Raw genomic sequence first — 24,610 nt, 5'->3', positions numbered from 1 at the left:
GAAGCAATCTGAAGAGATTGGTTGGTATGTTGATTGGGGTTGAGAGGACCAAACAGCAAGTTCATCAGTCCCTTGTTTCAAATGTTGTCCATTCAGACAGTTTGACATCTCAGAAAAGTCAGAACGATAAAAAGGAAAAGGCTAAAAAACGTAAAAGTGCAGTCGTGTCGTCAATAATAAAAACAAAATGAGGGAAGTCAGCAAGAGAGCAACCCCAAGGCTACGCTAGGTTCGGTATTGGTGAAAGTATCCCCATCAGTCCTGGTGCAAACCCAATAGTGGGGGAAAGGTTTCGCCCCCAGAGCCGACGAGCTTGACACTGCTCCCAGGGGGGGGGGGGGGGGGGTAGCCATTGAAGGGAAGGCGGAAGGGGCAGGAGAAGCAGCACTAAAAGAATCATTTCGACACAGAGAGACGGCCGCAGAACAATGGCCAGACTTCTGGACCCGTATGTGTTTCATTTGCATAGCGTCCGCCCTGATACCACCCACTCCGATCAGCGGCTCTCCCCACGGGCGCCACACAGCCACAGCAAGGGCCGTTTGGCATGGCGGCCATTGCCGGGTGTTTCGATGCTCCAGGACGACAAGCAACCACTCCTAGGCTTACATGAGGAGGTCACAGCTCAGGCATCAGAAGTGTGATCCCTGTGTGTTCATGGGGCTCAACCAAAGAGATACATAGTGACCCCACCACAAGGGGTTTCTACCGTGCTGGCAATGCACCCTAGCATCAGACAACGACGTGAAAGAAAAGGTGGCATGAACTAGGAGGGCGCACATCGGAGACACTAGGGAAGCTGCTCTTACCCAAATGGCTCACACTACGGAATTAAAATTTATTAATGGAGGTCAAAGCCCAGAGGGGACCAGGGAATACCAAAAGGATGAGGTGATTACGAAACAAAATTAAATTGCAAAGCCAGCAGAACCGGGAGGATTGCGGGGCCAACTTAAACGTGGACACCAAGAGAGGGAGAGGAGAGGGCGAAGGGGAATGTGCTAGGAGAGGAAACGAGGGGAAGGGAAAGGAAATGTAGCCCTGGAAAGAAGGAAGGCTGCAATAGCTCGGGACCCCGTGTTCGCTACGCACGTACTCACTAAAGGACCGTGAGCCCATTGGGGGTATCTGAACAGGAGGAGCAGCTATAATACTGTATTACTTTTAGCAAACTCCTTGTGCCCTAACCAGTGGTGATTTAACAAAGGTATACTTGTTATCAGCACGGGAACATCAACGACCACTTCAAATATAACAGTTTCGCAGATGTCGTTATCAAACAGAACAATAATGCGGCCCACATAGGTTGTGGCAGTCAACGTTCGGTGCTTGTAAAAATATTTGTAAAGAGTTCGTTGCATATCCTTTAGATATCAATGAAAGTGTGGATATCAGAGACGAACAGCACTGATACAACCTTCAAATTACGTAAAAATGCGCGCACACCTGTTAAGTGACTTTACGTCTCGCCTATTACTCTTAGTGTTGAGAAAAATTCTGAAAATAAAGTCACTGAATTTTGTAATTTATCTGTCAACAAACAAACGCCAGTCATGGCGGATAATAAATCATGCTTAGTTGCGCCACTTAATGGGAATATAAAGAAGTTTCCAGTACCAAATTCGCGCTGGGCTGCAGCTTGAATTAACTGATCTGCAGTGCGACAGAGAGTATAAAGACAGTCTAGATTCTTCCAGGCATTTCCCTAATGATCTATTTCCTCGTTTACGTACTTCTCCACACGATATTCCCAGTGACGATGGACGGGGTACAGTACTCATTGCACGCAGTCATGCGCTGATCTCCTGCTCACCGAGCACGTTTGCCATGAAGCCCCGTATACATCGTGTATGTATATTTTAACGACTAGCGGGGTAGCCTTCCCCTCAAATTACGTATCCATCTGTCTGTTCTGTTACGTTTACGGCGACATGTTCTGTATGTAAGAAATTTCTGAATTCTGTCACAAATCTGGTCGGGAACTGGACAAGCACATATATTCGCTAAACGACTATGCAGAACTGTATTAAAAGCCTTCCTGAAGTTAATAATTACCACTATATCTACATGAACACCTACATGGCTACTCCGCAACTCACACTTACTTGTGTGGCTAAGAGTTCATCCATACGCTTCAACAGCGCGCTCTGTAACAGCTCATGGGGAAAACGAACACTTGTATGTTTCCGTGCGAGCTCTGATTCCTCTTATTTTAATACGATGATCATCTCTACTTATGTAGGCGTCAATAAAATATTTTTGCATTCGGAGCAGAATGGTGGAGACTAGATTTTCGTGAAAGTGTTCCACCGCAAGGCAAATCACCTTTGTTTTATTGATTGCCACCTCAACTCGTATATCTGATCCGTAACACTCTCTCTCCTATTTCGCGATACTACGAAACGAGCTGCCCTTCTTGGAACTTTTACGATGTCTTCTGTAACCTATCGGGTAAGCATCCTATACTGCCTAGGGTTACTGATGAAAGGACAAGCGCAGGCAGTTTCTTTAGTAGATCTGTTGCGTATGTGATCGTTCCAGTTCAAGTTGGTCGTAGTTGTACTTCTAGGTACTTACCTGAATTGACAGCCGTTATATTTGTGTGATTTATAGTGTAACCGAAATTTACCGAATATCTTTTGGATTACCTCAAACTTTTCATTACTTAGGCTCAATAACACTTTTCACACCATACATATATATTTTCTAAATTATTTTACAGTTCTTTTTGAACTTCTGATGAGCTTGATAAACAGTAAGTGACATCATCTAAGAATTAAGTGTGAGCCTGCCAGGATAACTTTCATTGTGGCGTCCCCTCCCAGAATAACTTTCAGAGTACTGCTCAGATTAGGTCCTAAGTAGTTTACAGGGATTATCAACAGCAGAGGTCCTATAACACTCCCTGGCGGAAAGCAAACATTACTTCTGTTGTAGTCGATGAGTGATCTTTACCACAGCACACCACTAATCTAATCGCACAGCTGAGACAGTATTCCAAAGGCTGCTAAGAAGTAACAAGTGAGAAACGGTATGAAGCGCCTTTTCAAATTCTAGAAATATTGATTAAATTTGAGATCCTTTGTCGATAGCATTCATTTCTTTGTGAGAGTAAAGAGCTAGTTGTGTTTCATAAGATCGATATTTACTGAATCTGAGCTGACTGTCTCAATAAATCGTTTTTCTCCATGAACACAATCAACACAATGTTTTGACAGCACCAAACACATCACTGTGCTGTATTTTTCTAGCAATTATCTTTTCTTACGGAGTCGAATGCTTTTCATTGTTTTGCCCCTTCAGTTTATTTCCTGGGCATATGAGTGGGTGCTCGCCTTTTACTACAGCCGTCAGTTAACATTAGAGGGAGAAGTCATTGCGCCAGCTGTGTATAAACCATGTTAACTTCGTTTTGTGCATTATCTTATTTTTACTGATCGTGTATGGCATTTATAAGCTGAAGATCGCGGACTAACCCAGTATCCACCCAAACAAGTGCAGGTAACTCCCTGTAATCCACACTCGCCCCAGCCAGTGTAGTAGAACTACGGAACCTATACCGACGCGTAGATCCGATCCAGGTATGGTACTCCTCCCTGCCGCTTTAAGTACCTATATAACCCAGACGTAAAATTCGTTACTGAAGAAAAAAGCATGCGTGCTGCATATTTTGGTCGGGAGTGCCCTTTCGGAGAGATCGGCCGCCTGGTGCAAATAAATCATTTGACACCACTTCTGCGATTTGCGTGTCGATGATGCTGAAATTATGATGAAGACAACGCACCATCCAGTCTCCGAGCAGAGAAAATCTTCGATGTGGCGAGGTATCGATCCCGGGCCCACCCATAGCGTTGAGCCCGCAGACCACACAGCGTTGTCTCAGGAGCAACATAGCTTCTGCTCAAACTATCACCGGAATATGAGTTGCTATGCCAACGAAACATACACAAAATAATATTAAAAGTGAGCAAATGATATAAGACACATGTTCTGGAAACTATAGTAGCAACTACGAGAAGAGGAACGTCGAATAAGCCATTACAATAGATGGCGAAATTTCGAGCACGTAATGCTTCTGAACATTTATCTGTACGCAGTAAATGTGCCTTATGTTTGGTTCCTCCCAGAACGGGGAAAAAATTTCTCTGTGAGTTCAGTGGAGCCTAATCTGCTTTGAGACTTCCTGGCAGATTAAAACGGTGTGGCGATAGGGAAACTAACCCAGAATCTTTCACGGTAAGTCCTACCACAGAAAGAGTCATATCTCTTCTCTACTTTCCAAATATCGACACCTCCCCTTTCGCAGAAATTCTCCAATGTATCTAGAACAGGACTGTTCAGCAAAAGCTATCGGGAGGAGAGAGCCGCGAGAAGTAAACAGAGCGACAGTCGAGAACAACGGACAGAGTGCGGACCGTGTCGGTCGCCAGTCCCAGCAGTCATCCCATTCAGACACGACAGGAGTAGCCGGCAGCTCCAACAGTAGACCATCATCATCACCTTCTTTTAAAGCTGCACTGGACGGATTACTGAACACAATTGTCGTGTAAAACATTGTGTGTTTCAGAAAGTATTAAATGATATAAAGAAATCCAGTTTAAGACGTCATTATGCAGTCAATCACGCGGGAGAGTACTTCAAATATGTCTAATACGAACGAAAAGCAATAATCCTTGAATTAAAACCCAGCTTTTCAAACGAATAAGTTACCACTTAATGATAAATTTCGTTTGTAATGTGGTGCAAAGGGAGATATAAGAGAAAATTGCTTCATGTCAGTAATTATCATGTCTCTTAACAGATAGAGCTACAGATATTATCTGATAAAAATAATTCAGATTACTTTCAGGACGTTGATCAGCCTGGAAGAGACTCTTCTGTGAGAATTAGCTACAGAATTTCTCATCAAGCTGTTCACTTGAATCCATTTGCTGAAGGTGAGTGTATAAAGGAATGCTCTTTAACAGTGGCTGAAGAGCTGTGCTCACAGCTGGATCCGCAGCTACAGACCGTGTCACTTTGTCGAGCCACTGTAATGCGCCGAACTGAAGAATTAGCTGAAGATTTGGATGCTCAGCTGACAATGAATATTAAAGAAGTATTGCATTTTCTCTGTCTTTGCATGACTCTTGACCAGTCAGACACAGCACAACTGGTGATTTTCATTAGGACAGTACAGAAAATTCAGGAAGTTTCTGAGGAGAATTTAGCCCCTTGCCGTTAAAGGACACAACAACAGGTCAAAACATGTTCGATTCACTTGAATCGGTTATGGAGAAGTTGGTCTGCCATGGGAATTAATAACTTCCCTAGCAACACACGGTCCTCCAGCTATGACTGGCGAAGTCAGTGGCTTAGCAGGCCGCTTCTAGATAAAAATGAAGAGTCAGGGTCTACCGGTTATCCTTATACATTGCTTGATTCATCACAACATTTGTGTTGCAAAAGCTAGATAACGAAATGAGCTTGTTTGTGGAAATCACTAATTCTCTTTGAACTAAAGGAGTCACTCAAAGCTTGTTTAAAGCGTTTGTGAATGTCAATTGTGAATATGGAAATCTACCTCATCATTGGAGATTCGCTGGCTCTGTCGTGTTTAAGTTTTGGAGCACTTTATGTAACAGTGCCAAAAAATATCGTTTTTCATGAAAATGAAGGCAGAAAGAATTCCTGAACTGTCAGAGAATAGATGAATTTGTGATTTAACTTCTTTAAATGGTGTTCAAAAAATGGCTCTGAGCACTACGGGACTTAACATCTATGGTCATCAGTCCCCTAGAACTTAGAACTACTTAAACCTAACTAACCTAAGGACATCACACAACACCCAGTCATCACGAGGCAGAGAAAATCCCTGACCCCGCCGGGACTCGAACCCGGTAACCCGGGCGTGGGAAGCGAGAACGCTACCGCACGACCACGAGCTGCGGACTTAAAATGGTGTGACAGGGCATCTTCGCGACTTGTGTGAATCAGTTCAAGGGAATGATATTTTCATTATCCATTTCCGTGGCAAACAAAGCCTTTCAAAATGAAACTGTCGCTCTGGGAAGGAAAGCTGGAGGCTAGAAACGTCTCTTACTTACCAAAACTGTCATCATTAACAAATGTTCCCATTGCTGCAGGTTTTGAACAGTAAACACATCTTTTATGAAAACTTCGTACTGAATTTTGAAACAGGATTCACTGCAAACAAATTTACTACGTGGACGTCGATTCTGTAAGCCACGCAATCCAAATGGAAATCATAAATCTTCAGTGGCGTTCAGGATTGAAAGATAGAAATTAACGTGCTTCTTACACACATTTGTCACAGAAGCATTATTCGAAACTTCATAGACGTGCAGTAGGCTACTAAGTCTGTTCGGATCAACGTACAATTGTGAGCAGTTCTTTTCCAAAACGAAACTGTGTGGGCCGCCCACGGTGGCCATGCTGTTCTAGGCGCTTCAGTCTGGAACCGCGCAACTGCTACGGTCGCAGGTTCAAATCCTGCCTCGGGCATGGATGTGTGTGATGTCCTTAGGTTAGTTAGGTTTAAGTAGTTCTAAGTTCTAGGGGACTGATGACCACAGAAGTTAAGTCCCATAGTGCTCAGAGCCATCTGAACCATTTGAACCATAGTGCTCAGAGCCATTTGAACCATTTTTGAAACTGTGTGAAACACGACTGAGATACTCCCTATCGGATTACCATCTGAAATATGTTTGGAGACTGAGCTGCGATAAATCATTCTCCAATCGCACTCTTACGCAACGAAAATTAAATAATGGTGGAGAGCAGCAATGCAAAAATGAGATGGATTAATTTCGTATATTTTCTTTGTTACTCAGTTTCTTAGTTTTGTTTTTCTGTTTACCATCATTAATTAACTTCCACACGCATTTATATTCATTTTGTCCTTCATTATTTACTGGCAATGTTTTCTTGAACACGAAAATCTGTTTGCCTGTAAGACTATTGTAATAAGCGTTTTCATTAAAACTTCAACATGTTTAATTAGAAGTGTGGCTCTTAATACAGTTCCTTTATTATGCATATTCCCCACTGATCAACAGAGTATTGATATACTTGTGACTAAATAATTTCAAATGCTGTCTTACAACACCACAGTCTTCCGTAAACGGAGAACAAGCCAGTTTTGCGCAGCGCCGCTTGGCTGTCACTGTCAAGTGATCAGTCACGTGCTCGGCGCTCCCGCTCGCAGAGGCCCGACGTAGGCGGAGCTAAGAACGGAATCACGCTGCTCCATAGAGCGGTATCTCAAATAGGCCTGATCTAGAGCGACTAGTATTCTCAAAATAAATGATTCTTCCATTCAGAAGTGATAGTCGAGTGTCATTAAGGAAATCAATCTACAAGGGGCGTTTGAGAAGCCTGTGCAAAGACCGAGAGATGGCACCACTGGCGCGTATCGAGGCTATGTTTCGTTAGTAGCATCTTTGGAAAGAACGCACACCAAGTTTCAGCCACATTGGTCTATTTCTTTGTGTTTGGCATTCGTGTGAATCAAGGAAGTCGAGTGATTGTCAAAAAATGGACGAAAAAGAATTTCGTGTGGTAATTAAACATTACTTTATGAAAATCAAAACGCCTCAGGAGACTAAAGATAATCTTGATAAACATTATAGTAACTCTGCACCTTCGATTAGAACAGTTTATAAATGATTTCAAAATTTTCGGAGTGGCCATATGAGCACAAGTGATGCTGAACTTTCTGGACGCCCTGTGGAGGTTACGACTCCAGAAATCATTGATAAAATCCATTATATGGTGATGGATGACAGAAGAGCTACGATGTGTGAGATTGCTAGTGCTGTGGGCATCTCGAATGAACGGGTACATGATATTTTGCTTAAACCTTTGGACATGAGAAAGCTGCCTGCAAGATGGGTTCCGCGATTGCTCACGCTTGACCAAAAACGGAATCGTGTGAAGTGTTGCAAGGGTGGTTTGTAGCTATTCAGGAAGAATCCGCAGGACTTTAAGCGCCGTTTCGTCACTGTGGATGAAACGTGGATACATTACTATACTGCTGAGACCAAAGAACAATCTAAACAAAGGGCTACCAAAGGATAATCTGCACCAAAAAAGGCGAAGAGCATTCCTTCGACCAGAAAGCTTTTGGCGACTGTCTTTTGGGACTCGCAAGGGATAATCTTCATCGACTCTCTGGAAAAGGGTAAAACTGTTACAGCTACATATTATTCATCGTTACTGGACCGTTTGAAAACCGAGCTGCAAGAAAATCGCCAGCAATTGGACCCCAAAATAGTCCTTTACCATCACGACAATGCACCAGCACACACCGCAGCAGATGTGGTCGCCAAATTAATGGAAACAGGATTCCAACTCGTTTCACATCCTCCCCCCTCTTCTCCAGACTTGGCTCCCTCGGACTACTATGTGTTCCCCAATTTGAAGAAATGGCTGGCGGGACAAAGATTTTATTCAAAGGAGGAGGTGATTTCAGCAACTAAAAGCTATTTTGCAGGGTTGGACAATACCTATTATTCGGAAGGGATCAACAAATTAGAACAGCGTTGGATGAAGTGTATAAGTCTGAAAGGAGACTATGTCGAAAAATAAAAAAAGTTTACCACAAACACGTAAGTAGTTTTTATTTTTGCACGGACTTTTCAAACGCCCCTCCTACCATCTTGCGACCCGCCATGGAAACGGTTTTCTATATTTCTGGCTATGGTAAATGATTTAACAAGCAGCTCCAAACCTAATACTACACAAATTCGTTGCCGTCATATTTATAAGTCAAAAAGGTGATTTTTTTGGGTTATCTAGATATCGTTTGAGACATCTATACCAGTCTGGCGTGATAAATGTCAGGGACAACTGATGCGCCCGTTGACAACTGTTCACTTTACTTCTACCTGTTTCTACAAGTTAAATAATTTAAAGCATTGTTGTGTACTACTTTGTACAGAGCGGTAAGGAGAAATGTGCTACAGAAAGGTGCAGCAGTTGTCGTCTGAGGAAAGCTGAATAGGAGCAGAAACGATTAGCGAACTTATAAATACAGTAAAAAGAAGTTTAACTTAATTGATAGCTTCCTCCAAGTGTAGCAAGGAAACCGTACAAAAGAACAGGCAGCAATGAAGTCCAGCTATTACAGGAAGCAAACTAACGCGTGTCGAGCAGTGTGGGACTCCCGCTACTAAAGCACGAGCCAACTGTTTAGGTCTGACTGAGACTGACGACTGTCGAAAATTGCGACAGACTTGTAGCTGACGCCGCCACCCCGTATCGCGGCGGCATTGGACGCTCGTAGCCGGAGCCACCGAAGGCGTGGCTCTGCGGCTGTGCTTCATTTTATCTGCAGGTCCCCGCGTGACCGTTATCGGTGTCTGTCGGAAACGTGCGCTTCCGTTGCCAACCGTGAGGCACCGGTGGGGTTGGTATCAATCTATGACACCGCTAATATATCCTTTCTATTTTCATGAATGTACACTCCTGGAAATTGAAATAAGAACACCGTGAATTCATTGTCCCAGGAAGGGGAAACTTTATTGACACATTCCTGGGGTCAGATACATCACATGATCACACTGACAGAACCACAGGCACATAGACACAGGCAACAGAGCATGCACAATGTCGGCACTAGTACAGTGTATATCCACCTTTCGCAGCAATGCTGACTGCTGTTCTCCCATGGAGACGATCGTAGAGATGCTGGATGTAGTCCTGTGGAACGGCTTGCCATGCCATTTCCACCTGGCGCCTCAGTTGGACCAGCGTTCGTGCTGGACGTGCAGACCGCGTGAGACGACGCTTCATCCAGTCCCAAACATGCTCAATGGGGGACAGATCCGGAGATCTTGCTGGCCAGGGTAGTTGACTTACACCTTCTAGAGCACGTTGGGTGGCACGGGATACATGCGGACGTGCATTGTCCTGTTGGAACAGCAAGTTCCCTTGCCGGTCTAGGAATTGTAGAACGATGGGTTCGATGACGGTTTGGATGTACCGTGCACTATTCAGTGTCCCCTCGACGATCACCAGTGGTGTACGGCCAGTGTAGGAGATCGCTCCCCACACCACGATGCCGGGTGTAGGCCCTGTGTGCCTCGGTCGTATGCAGTCCTGATTGTGGCGCTCACCTGCACGGCGCTAAACACGCATACGACCATCATTGGCACCAAGGCAGAAGCGACTCTCATCGCTGAAGACGACACGTCTCCATTCGTCCCTCCATTCACGCCTGTCGCGACACCACTGGAGGCGGGCTGCACGATGTTGGGGCGTGAGCGGAAGACGGCCTAACGGTGTGCGGGACCGTAGCCCAGCTTCATGGAGACGGTTGCGAATGGTCCTCGCCGATACCCCAGGAGCAACAGTGTCCCTAATTTGCTGGGAAGTGGCGGTGCGGTCCCCTACGGCACTGCGTAGGATCCTACGGTCTTGGCGTGCATCCGTGCGTCGCTGCGGTCCGGTCCCAGGTCGACGGGCACGTGCACCTTCCGCCGACCACTGGCGACAACATCGATGTACTGTGGAGACCTCACGCCCCACGTGTTGAGCAATTCGGCGGTACGTCCACCCGGCCTCCCGCATGCCCACTGTACGCCCTCGCTCAAAGTCCGTCAACTGCACATACGGTTCACGTCCACGCTGTCGCGGCATGCTACCAGTGTTAAAGACTGCGATGGAGCTCCGTATGCCACGGCAAACTGGCTGACACTGACGGCGGCGGTGCACAAATGCTGCGCAGCTAGCGCCATTCGACGGCCAACACCGCGGTTCCTGGTGTGTCCGCTGTGCCGTGCGTGTGATCATTGCTTGTACAGCCCTCTCGCAGTGTCCGGAGCAAGTATGGTGGGTCTGACACACCGGTGTCAATGTGTTCTTTTTTCCATTTCCAGGAGTGTATTTCGAATAGCTTTATATTGCAGGAAAAGGAAGAAACTGTTCGTCTATGATTATTTATGGAAACAGCTTCTGCCGTGGATCTAAATCTCTTTGTTAAAATGTGACTGGTTTCAATCATACAGTGCACCGTCATCAAGCTCCTCTGTTGGCAAATATTGGTCCTATAACCAACTTTCCATATTACCCTGACAACGAAGAAATATCAAACTCAGTGTCCACAGGCTACCCAAGCGTGTAGTGCCCTCAACACACGTCAACAAAGTGGCCATTAGTTTTTTATTCCCTGTCATGGCAATATGGAAAGCTGTCAGACCAATATTTGCTGATCGAGAGGCCTGATGACAGCGAAATTGATCACTGAAACTGGTCGGATTTTAATAGAGAGGCTTAGATACACGTCTAAAGATGGTACCATTAATTCTCATATACTGACCAGCTGTAGCCACACTTTCCATCTGAACTTGAAGACGGATGTACGAAAATTAGGACTGCCTGTGGTATGTGGTGAGGTGGAGATAGTGGAACAACCGATGGCTGCTCAGAGGATTTGAGACTTGGAAATGAATGAAAGAGGCTATGTTACTTCACTTTATTTCATATAGATTATTGAATTTGTTATCTCGTAGGCCAGCTTGACTCAAAGATAGCTTCACCGATAATATTCGTTAGTTTCCTGCTTCTTCTAAATACCCTAACAGGCGAAAATTAAAGTAGCGAAATTTTACGTAAATTCTAAAAACCCCTCGGACCATTTTGAAAGATGTCGATACGTTTCTCAGAGATGAAATGAGGGATCGTTTGATGCTTATTCGTTTTCTTCTAACTAGGAACTACTCGAAATGAAAACTATTACTAAAATTCATGACTCCTACTCCAATTTTAGGTAAAACATCTATGAATCTGCACAAAATATTCTCAAAACAGGAACGAAAACTTAATATCAGATGACTTTTGTAGTCGTTCAGACTTAACCAGGTTGCGATTTTACTACATGTAAAAAAGCCACTCTTAAAAATCAGAGGAATTTTATGCATTACCGTAGTCAAAAGAAAGCCCTGTCTCTACTGTCACTAATCAATGAAATTGCGACCTTCCGAGGTAAGCTATCCAGAGGCGACTGCATCATAGTTATAAACGCAAATGCTACCGCAAGTTAAGACGCGTCGGTGCTCCATAACTGCAGGCGTCATGGGAGCCGAGCGTGCGGTTGCAACGAGGAGAACGCCGGAAGTTTTTAACGGCAAGACGATTCGTCGACTTTAGTGGCGACCCACTTGGATTGCTGCCCGCAGGAGATGGAATCGCGCAGATGAATTCTTGGGGAAAGGGGTAGACGACTAGGGGCGAGCGGCAGGCGTGGGCTGCACGTGTAATGTGACCTGCGGGGCGGAAGCCACCCGATATCCCGCATTGTTCTGCAAATGCGTAGCTCGGTTCGGACAGAAGATAATTCAAGTGCTTTTTAGAGAAAACATTTAAACGCCTATTCGAGAAATGGTATGCACAACCAATATGAATTATTTAAAATTAAGAATTAGAATTTGATAACGTAAAAGAAGTCCTCCCAGTGCTGGATACATATAGCTTTTTGCTCTTTTACAAGAATCGTATGATTGCAAGAAAACTGTTTCACAATGAAAATGTATAACACCAATACTATAAAACCACAAAATATTTTTTTTTTTAAATTTGATTAATTACATTTCAAGAAACAGTTCGAATTGATATGTTCAAATGTGTGTGAATTCCTAAGGGGCCAAACTGCTGAGGTCGTCGGTCCCTAGACTTAAACACTACATAACCTAACTTAATCTAACTTATGCTAAGAACAACACACATACCCATGCCCGAGGGAGGTCTCCTCCCTCCGGCGAGGATGGGCTACGCAATCCGTACAAGGCGCCTCGAACCACGCGGCCACTGAGCGCGGCGGGAATGGTATCTTTAAGTAACTGCTTCGAAGGTTGGTCACACAGTATTAAGAACAAAACATTACAAACGTGGATACAAAATTGGAATTAAATAGAGCAATGCTGGTAGAGGCCTTCAAAACCACTCCATACTCTCTGTTGATACCTTGTGCTGTATGAACGCTTGTAGATTGAGCAAATCGTAAGCAAAATTCGGAGTTCCAGTTCATGAAAGCCTGAGAAAATTTACTGCTTGTGGAACCTAAGTGGCTACTTCAGATATTCCACTAAATCAAAAACTAATTTCAAAAATTCGGCATTCATTTGAGCCGTTTTCTAAACGGTTAAGATATTTGATATGCTGATATTCCAGCCGATGAGTGAAAGGGTTCTTTTTTTTTTTTTAAGAAAAAAAAATCTACCGCAAGAAGGTAGCACTGTTATACTTTGCCTTACCAAGGGACGAAGCACGCTCTCCTACAGAGCTCTTAGGGAGGTACAGTGCCTTGTGCTGCTTCCCTGGGGCTGAATTTTCAACTAATACACCATCACAGATTTTTTCGCTCGCTTCATTGTCTCCTCATCCCATTTTTTGAAACTGCTGTTCTGACAATGTCTGGAAAATGAGACAGCTTCAGTATTTTTGTCCGTATAACTGATTCTCTGTCCGGGTTTTGGCTCAAACGTACTGTCTGAGACTGGGGTCAACATGACAGATAGAAAATGACTTACTGCTATACTAGTATGGACAAATTTCATTATCAAATGAAAGCTACCTTACTTTTAATTCACTCTCAGTCCAAACAAAATCATAACAGTTTCGCTAACCTTACCAGAAGAAGGTCCTTAAGTTCTATGAATATTATGTGTGTATCATTAGCACAATTTGATGTTCACTTAAAACCGGGTTTCTCGCCTCTGACAAGGGGAAGAAGGAAAGTGGCGCTGGCGCCTGTCCGCCACTGGGGAAAGCTCCCCATCGTTAGATAAGGTAGGGAAACCATTTGCCCTGGAAACACTAATTACAGGAACCTAACCACAGGGTCGGGCAAATAAAAGCGCCACAGAGAACAGAGTTCCAGGCTACAAAGAAACACTGCAGAGGAAAGGAAATACTGTACTAACCTGATTGTAGTAGTTGTTGAAAGTGACCACCATTCATCACTCGGCACGTTTGGGCCCTGGTCAGCAAGCTGCTGAAGGTGGATCGAAGTGCAGCAATTGCTGCAGTCTCATCTGAAATGTTCTGCTGCAGTTCTTGAAGACTATGAGGGCTGTTGCGATACGCCTTAGACTTGAGGGCTTCCATTCAGAGTAATCGCACACTGACTTATGAGGTGCAATGATTGGCCAGCTAAGGCCATTATCAGACCGACGACTGCCAACAGCTCTGTCAGGCATGAAGGCCGAGTAAATGCGCTTCAGTTTTAGGCCGGATGTATGAGCAGTAGCTTCACAGTGTTTATAATGACTGTAAGTCTTTTCCTCCTCCATTAAAGCTGCCACGAATGCATCGCCAATCGTATCCACTCGTCCGGGCCCCTTTTATTTGCCCCACTCTGCAAGGTGACGCATTGGGATGTATGGAAGGTATATGTAGGATGTTCCTCAAATATTTGGTGGTTGGGCGTCTAGTATCTGGAGGGCTTTCGAGTACTTATAGTGTACCGTGGGGATGGTGACACCGCGTGCTCGCTTCCGTCATCAACGCGACAGCGGCTGTACACAAATAGGCGAATCCCTTTATTTCCTGGTGAGCATGTGCATCACCTGACAAATTTCTTAACACTGCATAAAATACGTTTTGTGTGATGTCCAACAAACTATGACCATGTTGTATTAAATATCCTCAACAGAGAGTAAGAGATTCAGGGTGTCCAAAAATTTTGGAGTTACAGAAGGTATCCTGAGGAACAAATTTAGGATAGGAATCCACGACCGAAAACGTCATTCAAGGATGCTACGTAGTGTCGAAGCTACATGCACTGGCCCCTGCCACCTGGCCACACCTTTGACAGCAAACATCACTTTATATACTGATGTGTCGTTGACAGAACTTCTTGCAATGTTGCTTGTTAGCCGGCGAACATGACAGATGGCCATGATCATTGGTGTAGAAAATTGTGTAAGGTGGCGTGGTCTCTTGATCTTCATTTCTTACGTATTCTGACCTCACCATTGGATACTGCGTAACAAGGCGTTTCATCCGAGCCCAAACTCTCTAGGGTAGATTCAGTTTTACATATTTCCATTTAATCGATACGCAAATCTAATAAATAAATCGCAAGGTCACACAGACTTTAAAAAGTTGAGGCTGGCGTACACAAACATTCAAGACACGATGGCCACAGGAGTTATTGTTCGGCGGAGGCAACCAGCTTGCTGGAAAGTCCTTAGGAGAGTGGGTTAGCATGCAGCTGTGCTGGCTGGCCGACCGCCCATGGACGAAAACAGCTTTTGCCAAAGAAAAGGGATAATGGTCTGCATGTTCACCTTAAAAGAAAAACTCGCTGTATTGTTTGGGACAGCCGCAGCACACGCATTTTTTTGACGGAGCTAGTGCGCAGTTTCAGAGTTCTCACAAGTGGACAGTAAACACCTAAGGCAGATGCTATATATTTCCGGATTGGTAGGCTTAGCCATTCTCCCATTTGTAAGAGTAACGCTGATTGGTGGACTATTTCTGACGCAATGAGCCGGAGGAGTGCAACTTTTCCAGAAGAAGGGGCCGTTCCGTTGTCGCTCTTGGAGTGGGAACATGTAACAAGAGCGAGTGCGCTCGTGTGTGTACACATAGAGCGAGGAACAAAGTCTCTACTCAGTACTGCACTGAGAGAGCATCTCAGTCGCTAGTGAAACGGAGTGATACTCTACATTGAGTCGCTCACGATTAAGTGTTTGTTCACTGTGTTGGCCGTGACACTTAATATGCAGTGTGAACACAGACATAGTATTAGTTAGCGCCTGCGAGCGACCATTGAGTGGCATCATAGTGGACTGGTTATCTGACCGGAGTACCACACCAATAGTTGGACTAGGGGCAGATAGGAGTCCTTGAATTCATCAAGGTGTAGTGAGAGTTCGATTGGATAAGGTCAATCCAGATGGAAAGAGATAGTTGTTATTTTTCAGCGCCAACGACGCAGGCAGCAGTTGTCACAGCTCACAGTATTGTGCACTACAACGTAGGCGAGCCCCATCTTTCCTCCATCAGAAATAACATACTTCATTCACGTCACTCCATTACATTTCTCAAGCGACAGCATCGTCGTACATAGAAAAATTCAATCGGATAATTATTCAAGTTGAGTAGGCACGGCTCTCAGCCATTCTGCCGAGTAAATAACATTCTTAAAGAAAAGGGACAAAAGAGCTTTCCCACACTTTGTATATAAATGTCATTAACAGGATTCCAATCTATAAGAGGTAACCTCATATTCCGAAAAGAACCCAGAAATTTGTGTATCAGTTTATAAATAAAAGTTTCATTTGATATTTCTTAAATTTTGCAATAAATAATGTTTTCTGTTCGTTTAATGTTTTTCTTACACTGACTAGCAGTACACCAGTACCCAATTATCCACTAGTTACGTAAGAAAATATAATATTTTTGTGTGTTTTCGTTACAGTGGACGACTCCAGAAGATATTAATTGCTGAAAGTTTTTCGTGCATTTCTTTTTGGTACGTTAGGATCGTCTGTCTGACTTCTGTAGTAGTGTGGGGTGGAGCCAAAGGGTACTTATCAGATCAATCCGTTGCGCAACTCCTCAACATGACACCCACACACTGATAATGGAGCTAGCTGCTACATAGACAGACCTCGTCTCGTAGAAATAGGGTGCTCTGCTGCGTTCGTGGATGACAGTTTCGCACGCGTTTTCCGTCTGCAGTTCGTCTCCTGCATACTTAAGAGGATTACAGGAGAAAAATAAACTGTATATGGGAACCTGTGCCTCAAAATGTTATCCACCGATGCCACAGAGCGTTGCTTTCTTAGGAGACTGGATATTTCTACGCCGCACCTAGCTCCACCTTCTCCACTGGACATCGTGGAAATCAGTCACAGTCAAACAATGTAGCGAGAGGTTTCGCCTATCATCCGGCTTCGTATAAAGTCATGTTTACTGCCGAATGATAGGCTCTTTATCGTCGTCTGATGACGTTTCCGGACACTCCATTTGTTCTTCAAGACACTCTCTACAACCTCTTGAATTTGTCGGAAAATTTCTGGGGCATCCTGTATATCCTACTTTATTTTCGTGCGAAAACAATCAAAAATCTTGCTTTCAACAACGAGTTTCTGCCAGCAAGTGCACAAGCTGCAAGGAGTGATGTAAACTTTCGGTTTCACTGTTAATGTAAAGTACATATGTTGACAGTGCAGCGTGCAGTAACGCGGGATCAGTGGTAGAGGAGATGGTTTAAGCTGGTGAATTCTGAGAAGTCTTCTGGGAAGTCTTGCTGTGAAGCTGTCCCACACGGCAATAGACGTCTTTTGTCCCTTACACTAGTAATTCGGACTTCATGGCCTGCTTGTAGGAGGATTTCGTATGCTGTACTTTTTAAGGCGGTAGATTTACAACTGACCTGCAAAGGGCACCTTATCTTCACCCTTTCCCAGTTACTCAGCATAAATTATCCCATATTTACAAGATAGCTGCAAATAAAAGGAGTTTACTGAAGCCTTCGTCAATGAGAAAATACTTGAAACTGGACTACGGGAGTCATGTTTTAGTTCAAGTAAATTACTTTACCTTCGCATTTTTTTAGAATACCACTATGGCTTCATTATATTAGAACATTTATGAAAACAGATGTGAAGATTGTCACCACTTACCGAAACCGCTAGTCTGGGGACCAAACAGTAGTATGAACATAGACGGAGGCAATAGAAATTTATTCTGCACCGTTAGGTTCACAGATTTATTCGTGACTATGTCGCTGCTCATAAACTTTATTTACATTTAGCACGAACCTGTGTGCAAATGGTGTGTTAAATTAAATAATGCATTTAAGAGCGCGCACGCACACCTACAAGCATTCTCACCCCCCCTCCCCCTCTCCCGCCCCTTCCTCCCCACACACTCACTGTAGCGAGTTTAGGAGTGGTGGCACTGGATCAGGAGGTATACTTAACAGTTTGCTCATAATTTAACATTTCTATATTTCTTAAAACAATCTTCAAGACAAGCTCCTCGATTATTTTGCTATGTACTTCACTATTAACAAAAAAAAAAAAAAAATACGAATCGAAATGATTCAAATGATTCAAATGGCTCTGAGCACTATGCGACTTAACTTCAGAGGTCATCGGTCGCCTAGAACTTAGGACTAATTAAACCTAACTAACCTAAGGACATGACACACATCCATGCCCGAGGCAGGATTCGAACCTGCGACCGTAGCGGTGTCTCGGTTCCAGGCTGTAGCGCCTAGAACCGCACGGCCATACGAATCGAAATCCTTAAAATACTATCAACGAAATCCTTTAAAAATGGTCCAAGTGTGGCAAAGAAATTTAAAGAACTTTCTAGTAACAATAGTTTTACGCCAATAAATGTTACTAAAAATAAATCACCTTTAGGCAGCAAGAGATGTAATAAGGGAGCAATGACCCTTAGTAAGTGAGAGTGCAAATGATACACATTAAAGAACACATACAGCTCTTATATAAAGCACTCCGTCTTCAGGGCACAATTGGCCTATCAGGACCATCCGACGGCAGTGTCATCGTCAGCTGAGGATGAGGACAGGACAGGCTTGTGGTCGGCACACCGATCTCCCTGTCGTTATGATGGTTCTCTTTGACCGGAGACGCTACTATTCGGTCGAGTAGCTCGTCAATTGGCATCACAAGGCTGAGTGCACCCCGAAAAATGGCAACAGCACATGGTGACCCAGGTCGTCACCCAACCAAGTTCCGCCCACGCCCGACAGCGCTTAACTTCGGTGATGTGACGGGAACCGGTGTATCCACTGCTGTAAGGCCGTTGCCTAAAGCTCTTTTAAATTAAGCGCTAAATATCGGCCACTGATACTGATCTCGATAGTTGTGTTATAAAATGTTCTAACTTCACCTGCTGATACACAAAACATAGAAAATAGTCCATTCATCCTCTGATTGAACACGATGTCCTTAAATTAGAATGCTACGGGGAAACTGCTCTTAGGTTACGCAACAACTACTTTCTTTCAATACACGGTGCAGTTTGTTCTCGGTATCATGTAACCTGTGGACTCAACACACTGCCCCATTCGTCATCTGGACCCGACACACCGGCTGGTGTGCCCGCACCGGCGTCCTCGTTCGAGGGATCTGACGCGGATGATTGCTACACAGGAAACTTTTGACCGTCGGGCGTGCAGTCCTCCTCCTCCAGTCCGCGAACCCACTCCCGGCACTTTGCGGCCGCCGTTTGCGTTAACACCAGCGGCGAGCGCACGCGCCGCCTTCCAATCGCTGAGCGGAAATTCAAATCCACGGGTACTGCTGACGGAAATGAACCGTCACGAACACATTTTATATAATACCTACAAATAACTCATTGCTCTTTCCTCGACATTTTTGAAACATAACTGTTGATTTAAATAAATATGATCTAGATATCGCACTTAGCGGTACGAAAGAAAAAGTGATGGACAATTCAGTGATTAGCTAGCTCTTCTCACAATTTTATGACGTTTAATCACCCGGTTGCCGTCTGGTACTCCAAGAATAAGCCTTTTAAATTAATTATTACAGATGAACGAATATGTTATATGTCAGTCCATTTAGTATCATCTTACTAATTTGTATATTTTATCTCTTTTTGAAGTGAGGACAATTTCAGTCTCTCGCATATGTTCTGATAAGGTTTTGCTACAAATCGAAACGTTATGCCACCACTTTGTAGAATCTGCAGTTAGTCACTCTGACGAGGACGACTGGCTGATTGAAACCGATAGCTGCAGTTTGAAATTATTGAAGTCACATACTCAACAGTATCTGAGAACAAGTATCCAGTCGCCTCTGTATAATGCAAAACTGACCACTAGATGTCACGACAGGTGGGCCTGTCAGCATGAAAGAATGTGGGAAGGATTGTGTTTTCAGTAGGGAAGCAGTGACAGCAGAAATGGTCGCTCGGAAGAGCTCATTGAAGTCGACTGTGGACTACACCTTGGATGTGACCCGAGAACTAAACAGGCACTCCGTCTTCAGGCCACAAGTGATCCATCGGGACCATCCGACTGCCGTGTCATCCTCAGTTGAGGATGCAGATAGGAGGTGCGAGTGGTCAGCACACCACTCTCCCAGTCGTTATGATAGTTTTCTTTGACTGGAGTAGCTACTATTCGGTCGAGTAGCTCCTCAATTGGCATCACGAGGCTGAGTGCATCCCGAAAAATGGCAACAGCGCATGGCGGCCTGGATGGTCACCCATCCAAGTGCCGGCCACGCCCGACAGCGCTTAACTTCAGTGATCACACTGGAACCGGTCGAGAACTAAACACATCAGGGACATTTCATTCCCCTAAAGCTGCCAAGTTAGTTGTTGGTGATGTTATTGTGGAGTGTGAACGAGAAGAAGCAACCACAGCTACAGGATGACCAAGCAGACTTTTTTTACTAACGGTCAGTGACTATCATGAATTACGCAGGGTGCTTGTAAATAATTGCGAGAAATCAGCGGAAGAAATTACCCGTGAGTTCCAAAGTGCTATTAGCTGTCAAGCTAGAACAATGACTGTGGTTATGGAGTTAAAAGGAATCAACCCCCCATAAGACACGCATTTCTGATAATCTATGTAACGCGACGCTTAAAATGGTATACTTAGTGCCGCCACTGGACAGTGGATGACTGAAAAAGTCTGATTTGGAGTGACGAATCATGCTGTAACATGTGAAAACCAGATCGAAGTGTTTCAGTTTGGCTAATGCCGAGACAACGCTTCCTGGCATCAAGCCATAAGTTTTCTTCCATGACTTCACTATTGGAGTGGCTATCTACGTGATGTAACTTTGTGTACAATTTGGATAGCTTGCACTAAATTCTGATTGCAATGCGGCCAATTTGTAGTGACCAAGAAGTGCATAAGTATACCACTTTCGAATATAAATAATAAAAAAGTAAATTTCATCAGTATGAGATTTTTATTACATCACTAATCTGAGCTTGATAGTCTTTAAATGAGTAACAATGTAAGTTTAACTATCTGTGACCTCTTGAACAGCTTCCTCATCAATAATCACAAACTACAGGTGTCAGGCGTAGTGAATCTGTATGCTGTTTCAAAATTCAGCTTCTGGGTTACATGGAAAACACACAGAGCTCACTGGTTAATAATTCTTCCTCACAAGGTTCAGCTTGAAAATGCAGTTTATTCTTACCTGCGCAATGGAAAACGCTTTTCGGCTCTGCTCCGTTTTCGTTTCATAAAGGAAACAATGAGCAGCGCGTTACTGAAAAACATCATTACATGGCTGCTGCCTTAAATTTTACTTTAGCCCCGATACGAATTATGTTGTCAATACAGCTGACCAGGTAATACTGCATAACGTTTCGGCAAATTATGTTAAGTTATACTTTCAAACAATGGGAGGAAAGCTAAACAAACTGACGGCAAATAAATAATAAGCATATTTGAAACTGAAATTACATTTCGACATTAATAAAATGGAATTTGATTACAACAATATGCGAACTGAAGTCTTCCATAGGCGTTGTCACAAACAGTGAAACTAATTCACAAAGAAACTAAAGGACAGTCAATATTTAAGTTACATGACATTTTCATTTTTTTTTAACGTTTCACTGAAAGGAGAGGTTGGAGAGTAGAGATTAGAACAATGAGCACATGACTGATAATTTCAAAATGGCTACCCAGATATATGTTTTGGTTGCAATTTCGTCTTTGTATTATCAGAATTCTTTGCAGATGGAACACTGATTCTTCAGCAGCTGTCATGCTCAGCAAATAAAAAGCTTTGTGCATGTCATGTCTTTACGTATTGGCAGTCACACCAGAAAGCGTCTCAAAAATCATCCTCTGTCCGTCAAGTCCTCCATTCGCGATCCCCATTCACCGACTACCTCTAAACCCGCTGGGCAGAACAGGTAATTAGGATTGTGGAAAGGGCCTAGTAAGGTTGGGGTCAGTTTCACTTTCTAATGTGTAATTTATTGTAATTTTAATAACACTTTTACAACCAAAGTGGCACCTTTACCGCATGCAACTCTTTCACGGCTGAAGCCCTTCAAACAAGAAATCTTAACAAATCAACAAGATAAAAATCCAATTAAGATAGGAATAAAATTATTAAAAAAATGTCACACCAAAGTAGATAGAACAAACATATGCAAGGTGCAATACCATAGGCTGAAGGCCACCAATAAGTTTCAAAATTTTAGAATATATTACCATAGACTTTAAAGACAGAAGGCCGCAATGTTTAAGCTTGAAAGATGAATTTAAGAATTAATTTTTGCAATTTTTTTAAGAAAAAATAAAAATAACCTTAAGCCTTAAATTGTAAGTAGCTGAAAACAATAATTAAACACCGGTGGCACTCAGAAGCCTCCAGGGAGGTCGGTCTGCCCTCGTTCACTTAGGCGAGACAGGTGGTGAGCCCAACTACATTTAATACGTCGGAACCCAACCAGGGAACAGCCACGGACCGACCGACACAACAACTTGCTTCCCATCAGTCAGTATAAGAAAACTCTAATAGTAATGGTTACAAACGCGATAATCCACATTGGAGTATGTATTAGTTGTCAAAATTACATACCATGTTGGACAGCGACAACAGGTGAGGAAAGGACGCTGCCTGAAATTACGTTAGTGGCCAAGGCAGATAACCGAAACACTGACTAGGCAAAAAAATTCCGCCGGTGCACTTGAACTTGAAGCAGGGTAATATAGTTATCTTCACCCAAATAACATTGCCTGGATTTACGTCAGTGCCCAGGGCAGGTAACCAGAACACTGACGGCCACAAGGCAGCAAATTCCACTGGTGCACTCGAATTGTAGTCAACCAAAATAGTTAATTGCACAGCATAGCGGCTAAATTTCAGCATTAGAAACACTCGGTGTTGCTCAGAGGAAAACCTCCCCAACAGCAAACCACCGAAACGAACCACACAACATAAATGGACGTTGCTTGGGTACTTAAAACCACCACTCAACTTCGACGTCGTGGGTTGGGGAGCCCACGAAGCTCGTAGCAATCGGACAGCTACAAAACACGCTCTGATACTGCGCAGGGACCAGCAGCGGACCCAGCCGACTGCACCGCACGGAGATCCTCCCCTGTCCGCACCAACCGACCGACTGTCTGCTGGTCCGTCCGCGACTCCTGTTCCGTCGCGACTGCATAGATGGTGCGTCTCCCACTCACTTTCAGACACACGACGGCGGAAATACTGGCTCGGACCCAACCATGCCGAGGAAACACGCCCACTGGCTAAATGACATCCCTGCACCAGGAAGTTTCACAAGATGGTAATAAGAGGGGCCCAGAAGCGCTCGGAGAACCAGTTACACGTCACCCGATGAGACGACCGACCTCTCAGAGGCAGTACGCCGACAACAATTAAAATAACTTGTCAAAGGAAATATCGTCAACTACACATACAACCTGACATACTGTTGCACGAAAACCTGAATGATACCCAACAGTAACTAAGCACACACGAAGACAAATCGGGAGTCGATGCACACACACACTGCCGATTCATGGACGATCGCCCAGCCCAAACACGTCGTCTGGGAGGTCGACTGAGCGACGATCCACCAAGACCGCGGTCCGGCTCAAGTGAAGCGTGGCGCCAATGGTCGGGCGAGCCATGTCGACGCAGACGTCACCGCTGCTCCAACCCGACTGCACAAGTGCCGCACTGCAACTCCCCGACAGGTAGGTCCGGACTGCACTACAGACGTGTTCCAGCTAACTGGCAGACCCGCACCCGCAACCGAACTGCTCTACGACAGACCACGACCGGGAAGTAATAGCAGTCGAACAAGATACTAAGAAAGGGAATATATCGATAAGCGGTGCTAGCGCCGGTCAGGGTCAAGCAAAGCAGCAACTCAGTGACAATAGCAATTTAAATGAACGTAGTAAGGTGAAAGTACGTTAAAACAAGGTGTAAAATAGATGATCGCGGAAGATGAGCCACGCACGGCTCAAACTCCTACTTCACGCCAGAACGACAGAGACGACATCCCTTCATAACGCAACTCTGGTAACCAAAGAGTTACATATCACCCATGTGTTTAGGTATCCAAAGACGCTCTCTGTGGCAGGTCTAAAAGATAGGATGTAGCTCATAACGTAGGAATCTTAGACTGTATTGTGCCATCAGTGGAGGATGGAGGAGGTGATTTTTGTGTATGCAGATGTTTCATATGATTAGACTATGGTCCACCTATTGACTTAATAAAGCGCCAAATGCTGTATGATACGAAGACAGTTTACAGAAATGTGTGCAGTTCGGACAATGGACTCTGTCATAGCTGCGAGAGAATGGCTTTCCTGACGTGGAGTGGCCTGCGTAGAGTCCCGACCTCCATGCACTCAGCGGAACACCTTCTGAATGTGTCAGAACGTCCACTTCGCTCGGCAGCCCAGCACGCAACATCACTACTTTCTCTAGCTTCGGCTTTTGAGGAAGCAAGCGTTGACACCTTCCCACAATACTTTCAGACACATTGAAAGTATCGCCAGCAGCCATATCAACGCAAACGGTGCACACATCCCTCATTATTGTTCACTAATAGGTTCCCAGATTCTTTTGATCAACGGCAAAGGTAAATACACTACTGG

General features: G+C 44.3%; 1 pseudogene; it reads right to left on the bottom strand.

Annotated features, from left to right (window-relative positions):
- Window positions 1-18,676: 18,676 nt before the first annotated feature.
- LOC124617331 lies at window positions 18,677-18,794 on the bottom strand (annotated as a pseudogene).
- Window positions 18,795-24,610: the final 5,816 nt, after the last annotated feature.

The sequence above is a fragment of the Schistocerca americana genome, chromosome 5 (assembly GCF_021461395.2).
Source record: "Schistocerca americana isolate TAMUIC-IGC-003095 chromosome 5, iqSchAmer2.1, whole genome shotgun sequence".
NCBI lineage: Eukaryota > Metazoa > Arthropoda > Insecta > Orthoptera > Acrididae > Schistocerca > Schistocerca americana.
Note: the sequence above shows the minus strand (reverse complement) of the source record. Positions and strands in the feature narration are given on the sequence as shown.